Genomic DNA, 10884 nt, shown 5'->3' with positions numbered 1-10884 from the left:
TAATGACACACAAATGATTGTATTTTTTCTTGTCTATATTGAATACGACATTCCACAGTGTAGGTTGGAAAAAGTATGCGAACCCCTAGGCTAATGACTTCTCCAAAAGCTAATTAGAGTCAGGAGTCAACTAACCTGGAGTCAAATCAATGAGACGAGATTGGAGAATTTGATTAGAGCTGCCCTGCCCCATAAAAAACAATCACATAATTTGAGTTTGTTATTCACAAGAAGTATTGCCTGATGTGAACCATGCTTCGAACAAAAGAGATCTCAGAAGACCTAAGATTAAGAATTGTTGCCTTTCATAAAGCTGGAAAGGGTTACAAAAGTATCTCTAAAAGTCAGTCCACGGTAAGACAAATTGTCTATAAATTGAGAAATTTCAGCACTGTTGCTATTCTCCCTAGGAGTGACATTGGAAGGACTGCAAGAACACAGCGCAGAATGCTCAATAAGGTTAACCCAGCATACTTCCACAATCAAGCATAGGCGGAAATCCCAGGGGGGACGGGGGGGACACGACCCCCCCATCCTGGGAAAAATATGATTTGTCCCCCCCAATCTATCACTGTAAACATAACTATGTAATTTCAATAATATTAATAATACGCAATGAAAGCAGTTGTGCTGATTATAGACACTTAATAGCGCCTTTTTAAGTTTCAAAAGATTGCGACCACCCCGCCCTTTGCCTCACAATGGTTTGATCCACTGCCAGTTCTTTAGCTGGCAAGGTAATAGAGGGTTCGTATCTACTGTCTGAAAGGCACATGTACGTAACTGACGTGAGGTTAATCCAGTCAATCGCGCCATAGCAATGTTTACATTTTTATGTTGGCAGGGTTCACACACTAGCTGAATTTGCAGAGCTAGCGCGCAAACTAAAGCAAACATTAACTAGCAAGCTAGCTAGTACCTATTCCATTAATGTGGCGTCGTCAAAGATGGAATCTTTGCTATCTTCAGTTTATTCCAAGATCAGCATGCAGCTGTAGTGCTTCAAAGTCCCTGTGATAAGGTTAGCGATAAACTGAAGTCCAAACTGAACAGAACTACACTCTCTTATACCATTGTCTTAAATATATTTAATGGTCTCGTTGCAAAAGCTAAATTGTCGCTAGTGAACTTTTTTACATTTATTTTATTTCACTTTTTTTATTTTTTTATTATAGCAAACACCACAGAAACGGAGTTGGTGCTCGCTAGCTTTACAAATTCAGCTATTGTTGGAAGCCAGCCAATATGAAACAAACTATATTAAAATTAGAAAAGGTTGTAGCATATGTTGTGTAAATGTGTGTGTGTGCAGCTAGACCGGCCAGCCAGCCAGCCAGCCAGGTAGAAAAATGGCAGAAAAAAGTAAAAGACGGACATCAGAGTATTTTTCAGTACACCAAAACGCAAAGTAAGAACTCTAGTAGCCTAATATCTCAAAGACGAGTTGATAAAATGTTCATAAGAAAGAAGTGAAATGCTAATGGAATGTTTCACAATGATGTCATTAGGCAGAGCAGGCAACAGATGGCACACAGACAGCAGAGCTGGGGACAGATAGGCAGGGACAGACTGGCAGAGACAGGGAGTCTCAGGTAAGTTTGTTGAGTCTTTGTTTGGCAACATTATGAAAGGTTCTCAATTTTTTTTACTTGTAAAATAGGGACATAATTGGAAAATGCCATGGATACCCCCGCTCTCAACTTAAACTGATGACTAAACTAAGATTTGTTTATGGCAATGGTATTGCTGTTGTGATTAATTGTGTAGTTTTGGGTACCAGTAGTTAGGAGTACGGCAAACACCTTATTTCTTTTCTAGGAGACAGACTGAGTCTGTGAGGGTGGTGAAAGGGAAAGAGCCAGGGAGAGAGACTTCAGAGAACAATGTCACAGCCACGGCAGGACCAGGTGTTACCCTTGTTGGCAGCAGCACCAGTATAGGGGACAGTGGCACAGCATTGTCCAGTTACCTCAGTGATGGCACAAAACCATATCAGCCACACCCACAATTTTTGAACCGCAAACTCTTGCCAACAGAGTGTTGACGTTTCAAGAGGCCCCAAAGCACAGAATGAAATTCTGAACATCATGGCCAATACAATCATTCGAGGCATTGCAGCTGAGATTAGATCTCTTCCGATTGTACAATTTTCATTAATTGTTGATGGTACTCAAGATGTCTCTGGTGCTGAACAGGAGAGTGTCTTTTTGCATTATGTTGACCATGACCTTGTCCCTCACGAGGAGTTTATTGGGCTATACAGGGTGTCGGAGACAACAGGCGAGGGCATTGCGAAAGTGGCAACTGAAGTGTTGTTGAGGCTCAATTTGCCCATGTCTGGCTTACGTGGGCAGAGTTACGATGGTGCCTCAAACATGGCAGGAAAATACACAGGTGCACAGGCAATTGTGAGAAGGCAGCAGCCATTAGCCCTCTATGTCCATTGTGGAGCACACTGTGTAAATCTGATTACACAGGCTGGCTGCTCAGCCTCCCCACTGATCCGGGATTCCCTTTCTTGGGTCCATCAGTTAGGTGTCCTCTATGGCCAGTCAGGAAAGTTTAAGAGCATGTTTGAATCAATTGCCACGTCCAAAGAAACACATCTGCCCACCCGGAAACCCCTATGTCCAACAAGGTGGACTGTGCGGAATACTGCTATTAGAGCTGTGCTAGGGCAGTATGAGCGGGTACTAAGCAGCCTAGAGGAGAGTAGTTTTTAGTACATGACAGTACACGACAGTACACTTACAAATTATTTATTTCATGTTATTTTATTTAAAATTGCATACTTTGTGCGACATACTTGTCCATAGCTGCTGTTTGAAGAGTTGAGACACTGACTGAAGGATATTTTGTTTGATTTATTTGGGTTTTTCATTGAAGTAGTTATTTTGCTTTTAGAACTGTACTTATTTTAAGCTTTTTGTTCTTGTAAAGATATTGTAGTAGACTCAGGCCAGTGGCACATTTAATGACTATATAAATGTATCAGAAAAAGTCAAATTAAAAGGTCAATTCAATACGGAGACTAACTTTGTGATGGTTCTCAATGGAGATTATTTTAGATGAGATCACACCATGTTCATTGTATTTATGAAAACTACACCCATACAGTGTACAGTACCATTGCTACCTACTGGCCTTTCTTGATATTGCTAGTTGTAAGTACGAATACCTGCATACATACTGGACTGGTAAGGAGCACTGCTATAACTATTATTAGTAGTAGTATTATAATGATTTAAACATTTGAACAAGTTGGTTAAACCCTTCAGTTAACTACTGTACCTATCAATTATTCAGTTGTAGGAATTATGGTTCCTCAATATACATTTAACATATTACAACGTAGGCTATGTGTTACAGCACTACTTTTGGTGTCCCCCTCAGGAATTGCTCTTGAGAAAATGTAATGTAATTGTCCCCTCCAAGGTTGATATCAGATTTTCTCCCCTGCAATCAAGGGGAGAGAAACTGAGACCTGGGCCATGACCAAATTATTGTACTCACGGTATTGAATATATTCATATTTGTTGCTTACTGCATACTATTTAGTCTGTTCTAAATAGTATAAAGTATCGTTAGTACATTTAGTAAGCAGTACGCTGGAAAGATTTGACACCGCCCTGATAACCTGTATAGCTCCACTCCACAATGGCACGATCTAGTGGGAAAGACTGACAATTGTGAAAGTGTGCAGTGCAGGTACTGCCTTTAGATTAATATTCATGAATGTTTACACAGTGCGATTGTATCTAATATAAAAATGTGTATAATAGATGATGTATATAACACATCGGGCGACATTGTCGTGGTGTAAAAGAGCACAGATCAGTGGAAAAATACCGTAAACCTCATAATCTGGCAGTGTGATTTAATTAGGACATGTTTTTCTACAATGTGTGTAATAAGGAGGTGAATATTTATGCATTGCTCACTTTACTAAACTCTCGTTAGTCCGCGATATGATGTAGCTGCATAAAGTAAACCGCGTAGTGGGTCAATTTCTGCAACAACCAAGAGTTGTTTTAGTCCCGTGGCTACCACGTTTTAAGAGTTACTCGAACCCGTGTGCAGATACTGTGTGAGAGTGAAGTCTTGTATCTTGTTCATCGTAATATCTGCGGTGCTGTGTGTGCAACGTCATTTCGTTAACTATACCTTTAAATAATATTGTTGAAGACAGGTTTCTGATTAAATCTTGCTGCCATATTAGAGGTTTACTGTGTTATTTTGCACTACGGAAATGTTTCCCATCATATATAATATCCCTACATCTTTATTCAATGGCGTTGAAAAGTATTATTGTCAACTCAATAAAACTATTGTAACAACCCTGGGTTTATAAGCGCGGAAATCGAATCTACCGCACAAGAATGCTTTTGCGGCACAGTCGATAGCGCGCCGGACCTCGGGCTAAAAGGTTGAGGGTTCGAAACCTGCTCCCTGCCGTCTCATTACACTATATTGAATATATACGGTGGGGTCTGGAATTGACACATTTTAATAAAGATTAGCAAAAATGACTATGTCAAATAAATAATTCAAATACTTAGAGTTATTTTCTGCTCATGCATTCTCATTTTGACGCCAAACCCACCACTGGTGTATGTGGCCAAAGAGCTCTATTGTCATGTCATCTGACCAAAGCACTGGTTCCAATCCAAGTGTCAATGCAAACGGCATTTGTTGGATGACATAAAAATAAAGCTCTTTGGTCACGCACAACAGTGATGGGTTTTGTGTCGAAATGAGACTGACTGAGCAGAAAATAATCCCATACCTACTGTAAAATATGGTTCTAGATCTATGATGTTATGGGGCTATTTTGCTTCCACTGGTCCTGGGGCCCTTGTAAAGGGCAACGGCATCATGACCTTTACCCATTAGTTGGACATTTTAGCTCAAAACTTGGTTGCCTCTGCCAGGAGGTTGAAACTTAAAGACAATAACCCCAAACACACATCAAAATCCACAAAGAAATTATGAATTGCCCACAAAATCAATATTTTGCAATGGCCATCTCAGTCTCCAGATTTAAAACCCAGTGAAAACCTGTGGTTTGAATTGAAGAGGGCAGTTCATAAGTGCAGACGAAGGATATCAAGGATATGTAAGGATTCTGTATGGACGAATGGTAAGATCCCTCCCAATGTGTTCTTCAACTCAAACATTTAAGAAAAAGGCTCAGTGCCGTTATCCTCACAAGGTGAGTTATTGAAAACAGGCGTCAATAATTTTGACCACTACCTTTTTGAGAAAAAAAGTATTACTTGTTAAACAAAATCTCTTTCTCTGATTTAATTGTATTAGTATTCCAAATGTTTTGGAGCTTACAATATAGCTAACTATTTGAATTATTCATTTTATACAGTTATTTTTGCTCATCTTTATCAAGGGTGTCAATCATTTCGTACCCCACTGTACCTGCCCTTACAGGTTTGTGTTTTAAACAGTGTGGCCTCTGTGGCTTGACTGATATGTTGAGGTTTCCTAACTGGGAAATGGCAAGTAGGCTGGGATTTCATGTCTGATGCTGTGCTACATGTACAGTGGGAAGAAAATGTATATGAACCCTTTAGAATTACTGGGATTTCTGCCAAAATTGGTCATAAAATTCATAAAAATGTGTCATAAAAAAAAAAAAAGTCACAACAATAGACAAACACATTCTGCTTAAACTAATAAAACACAAACAATTATAATTTGTCATGTCTTTACTGAACACGTGTAAACATTCACAGTGCAGGTTGGAAAAAGTATGTGAACCCTTGGATTTAATAACAGGTTGACTTTCCTTTGGCAGCAATAACCTCAACCATATGTTTTCTGTAGTTGCGGATCAGACCTGCACAACGGTCAGGAGGAATTTTGTACCATTCCTCTTTACAAAACTGTTTCAGTTCAGCAATATTCTTGGCATGTCTGGTATGAACCGGTCTCTTGAGGTCATGCCACAGTATCTCATCACCCAAACAATGATGCCATCTCCACCATAGTTGACAGTTGGGATGAGGTTTTGATGTTGGTGTGCTGTGCATTTTTTTCTCCACACATAGTGTTGTGTGTTCCTTCAAACAGCAGTAGCGCTGCGGAACATCCAGGTGCTCTTTTGCAAACTTCAGACGTGCAGCAATGTTTTTTTTTGGACAGCAGTGGCTTCTTCCATGGTGTCCTCCCATGAACACCATTCTTATTTAGTGTTTTACGTATTGCAGACTCATCAACAGAGATGTTAGCATCTTCCAGAGATTTCTGTAATTCTTTAGCTGACACTCTAGGATTGTTCTTAAGGGTTGGTGTCAGTCTCTCCCCTGGACTGTATTGCTGTGTTGATTGTGAATGTGTGGTGGTTTTGCTCCTTTCCCCTGCCTGTTGTCACTGGGTGCCCTCTTCAACAGGGCAACCTCAGCAACACAGCCGAGCCGCCGCCAGCCGGGTCTGAACTGACACATGGAGTAGAGGATGGGGTTCAATGTGAAAGTTATCACCGAGAACAACATGGTGAACAAGACAAAGAGGTGATTTTGGAAGTTACGGGCTAGGATAACAAAGGTGATGATGAAGATGGGGCTCCACATGATGATGAAGGAGAGCATGAGGATGAAGAGAGTGCGGAAGAGCTTGATGTCCTGGTGGAAAACCCTGGGTTACTCTTTAATGATCTGGGAACAGAGAAAGGTGGAACTATAGAGGCTATACTGAACACATGCCTCTGGGGAAGCTCTTGAGCCAAAACGGGTTCCCTAAATGGACAGAAATAATTTTTTCAAGAAATTACCTCATTGGACAGAAAGGGGCACACCTCCCAATGCCCATGAGCCAAAGTTTCAATATTGCAAAAGTTTGTTAGCATAAAACAAAGAATTATGGTTTAATCAAAGAATTATGGTTTAACCATACAGTCAATACTCAATCAATTAACTTGAGTATCTTTAACTATGCCTTATCTGTAGTTCTGTTTAAAGCTGGTATGTTCTTATAGATTTCTAAATGGTTTATAATTTATAACATAAAAATGTCCTTTTGACAAATATGACCTAACACAATGCAAATCAATAAAAGCTTGTCCTTTGTCCCCATTTATAAAGCCCTTTCAATTTTTTGGGTTTCTGGTGTCACTAGAACATTTAGTAAAAGATTGTCCTGATCTAACCTTCGCCGTCTTGGGTTTCTCTTTGCTCAGGTGAATCGTTTTCCATTACCTGTGGAGCTGTAGCTTTTTAATGTTTAGGTCCTCTGTAATAAGGCTTCCATTTTTTATATTTACAGATCATGTAAAGCCCTGAACAAACAAAGCCGTTAAACACAGTGTTCACACGGGTGTTCCATGCCTCTGGAATCAATAGGACACACACTTGTTCCACACACAATCTACATGGCACTAAAACTGTAATTGAGTCCATCAATGGTATGTCCCATGACACTTTAGGCAGAAGGCAAATTGCATTGATGATGATGATAATGTTCCCATTTAAAGCACAATAAAGACAAAAAAAAAGTATATAAAAAAAAAAAGAAAAAAATGTGGTTTGATCACCACCTGACATGAATGAACATTAGTGAACAATGATTACTGCATGTTTTTTTTAAGTGTACATACATCAAAACATCAAACCAATTTGACAAAAAAATTATTGTTGTTGTTATTTATGCCACATAAGTACATAATTTAGTCAACAGTGCATTCGGAAAGTAATCAGACCCCTTGTCTTTTCCCACATTTTGTAATATTACAGCCTAATCTTAAAATTGATTAAATTGTTTTTTTCTCAGCAATCTACACACAATACCCCATCATGACGAGGCAAAAATAGTTTTTTATACATTTTTGCAAATGTATAAACGAGAATTAATGGAAATATCACATTTACATAAGTATTTGGACCCTTTACTCAGTACTTTGTTGAAGCACCTTTGGCAGTGATTACAACATCGAGTCTTCTTGGGTATGACGCTACAAGCTTGGCCCACCTGTATTTGGGGAGTTTCTCCAATTCTTCTCTTATCAAGCTCTGTCAGGTTGGATGGGGAGCGTCTTTTCACATTTTCAGGTCTCTCCAGAGATGTTCGATTGGGTTCAAGTCCGGGCTCTGGCTGGGCCAATGAAGGACATTCAGGGGGGGGGGGGGGCAGTGCCCCGGTGACAACAATTTTGGACCCCCTTGTGGCCCCCCTAAATGTGGAGTATGAAATAATTTTTACACAACTAATTTTTGCTATCGTTCTTTTTTTACACCTGTTATTAGACAGTGGCAACGATGATGATTATGAACATGGTCTTTTGCCTGCTAATGCCTGCAATGCAGTGAAGAAAACGATGACAACAATAACGTCTAATGTAACTGGCCCCTCTAACAGTACAACTGGCCCCACCTTGGCCCCCCCAGTTGAAATGGTCTAGAACCGCCACTGTCTGGAAGGTTCTCCCATCTCCACAGAGGACCTCTGGAGCTCTGTCAGAGTGACCACCAGATTCATGGTCACCTCCCTGACCAAGGCCCATCTCCCCAGATTGCCCAGTTTGGCCAGGCAACCAGATCTAGGAAGAGTCTTGGTGGTTCCAAACATCTGCCATTTAAGAATGATGTAGGCCAGTGGTTCCCAAACTTTTTATAGTCCCGTACCCTTTCAAACATTCAACCTCCAGCTGCGTACCCCCTCTAGCACCAGAGTCAACACACTTTCAAAAGCCTGCCACACACTATACAATACATTTATTATACATAAGAATGAGTGAAAGTTGTCACAACCCTGCTCGTGAGAAGTGGCAAAGGGCTCTTATAGGACGAGGGCACAAATAATAATATAATTAATAATCTATAATTTTGCTCTTTATTTAGCCATCTTACATATGAAACTTTATTTGTTCATCAGAAATGGTGAATAACTCACCACAGGTTAATGAGCAGGGTGTGCTTGAAAGGATGCACATAACTCCGCAATGTTGGGTTGTACTGGAGAGAGAGTCTTAAATCATTTTTCACACGCAGTCTGTGCCTGTATTTAGTTCATGCTAATGAGGGCCGAGAATCCACTCTCACATAGGTACGTGGATGCAAAGGGCATCAGTGTCTTAACAGCGCGATTTGCCAAGGCAAGAAACTCTGAGCACAGCCCTATCCATAAATCTGGCAGTGGCTTCTGATTAAATTACATTTTCAGAACTGCTTGTTGCAATTTCAATGAGGATCTCTTGTTCAGATATCGGTAAGTGGACTGGAGGCAGGGCATGAAAGGGATAACGAATCCAGTTGTTCGTCTCGTCCGTTTCTGGAAAGTACCTGTGTAATGGCGCACCCAGCTCACTCAGGTGCTTCGCGATATCACATTTGACATTGTCCGTAAGCTTGAGTTCATTTGCACACAAACATCATACAATGATGGAAAGACCTGTGTGTCATCCTTGTTAATACAGACAGAGAAGAGCTCCAACTTCTTAAATCATAGCCTCAATTTTGTCCCGCACATTGAATATAGTTGCGGAGAGTCCCTGTAATCCTAGATTCAGATCATTCAGGTGAGAAAAAACATCACCCAGTTAACATTTTTACATTTACATTTTTAGTCATTTAGCAGACGCTCTTATCCAGAGCGACTTACAGTAGAGTGCATACATTTTTATAACATTTTTTTACATACTGAGACAAGGATATCCCTATCGGCGCTATGCCAAATTGTGCGTCGCCCCACGGATCTCCCGGTTGCGGCCGGCTGCGACAGAGCCTGGTGCGCGAACCCAGCCCAGCCTGGGCGCGAACCCAGAGACTCTGGTGGCGCAGCTAGCACTGCGATGCAGTGCCCTAGACCACTGCGCCACCCGGGAGATTAAGCCAGTTGTGTGAGAAACTCGTCATCATGCAAGCGGTCAGACAAGTGAAAATTATGGTCAGTAAAGAAAACTAAGCTCGTCTCTCAATTCAAAAAGATTTGTCAATACTTTGCCCCTTGATAACCAGCGCACTTTTTTTCTCCCTTTTTCTCCCCAATTCTGTGGTATCCAATTGGTAGTTACAGTCTTGTCTCATCGCTGCAACTCCCATACGGACTCGGGAGAGGCGAAGATCGAGAGCCGTGCGTCCTCCGAAACACGACCCAACCAAGCCGCACTGCTTCTTGACACAATGCCCACTTAACCCGGAAGCCAGCCGCACCAATGTGTCGGAGTAAACACCATACACCTGGCAACCGTGTCAGCGTGCACTGCACTCGGCCCGCCACAGGAGTCGCTAGTGTGCGATGGGACAAGGACATCCCTGTTAGCCAAACCCTCCCCTAACCCGGACGACGCTGGGCCAGTTGTGCACCGCCCCATGGGTCTCAGAGCCTGGACTCGAACCCAGAATCTCTAGTGTCACAGCTAGCACTGCGATGCAGTGTTGTAAAAGCGTTACATGGTCGCTGCCCATATCATTGCATAATGTAGAAAATACCCGAGAGTTTAGGGGCCTTGCTTTAACAAACATTTTCACTGTAGTGTCCAAAACGTCTTTCAAGCTGTCAGGCATTCCCTTGGCAGCAAGAGCCTCTCGGTGGATTCTGCAGTGTACCCAAGTGGCGTCGGAAGCAACTGCTTGCTCGCGCGTTACCACTCCACTGTCTCCCTGTCATGGCTTTTGCGCCATCAGTACAGATACCAACACATCTTGGCTACCAAAGTCTATTTGATGTCACAAAGCTGTCCAGTACTTTAAAAAATATAATCTCATGTTGTCCTGGTTTCCAGATAAGGATATCTTCCTCAATTGACCCCCCTAAACGTAATGGACATATACCAGGATCTGTGCCAGGCCTGCCATGTCTTGACTCATCCAGCTGTAACACATAGAATTTACTGGCTTGTATGCGAAGCAGTAATTGCTTCAAAACATCTCCTACCAT

The sequence above is a fragment of the Salvelinus alpinus genome, chromosome 10 (genome assembly GCF_045679555.1).
Source record: "Salvelinus alpinus chromosome 10, SLU_Salpinus.1, whole genome shotgun sequence".
NCBI lineage: Eukaryota > Metazoa > Chordata > Actinopteri > Salmoniformes > Salmonidae > Salvelinus > Salvelinus alpinus.
The sequence above is the reverse complement of the archived record's forward strand: the minus strand, read 5'-3'. Positions refer to the sequence as shown.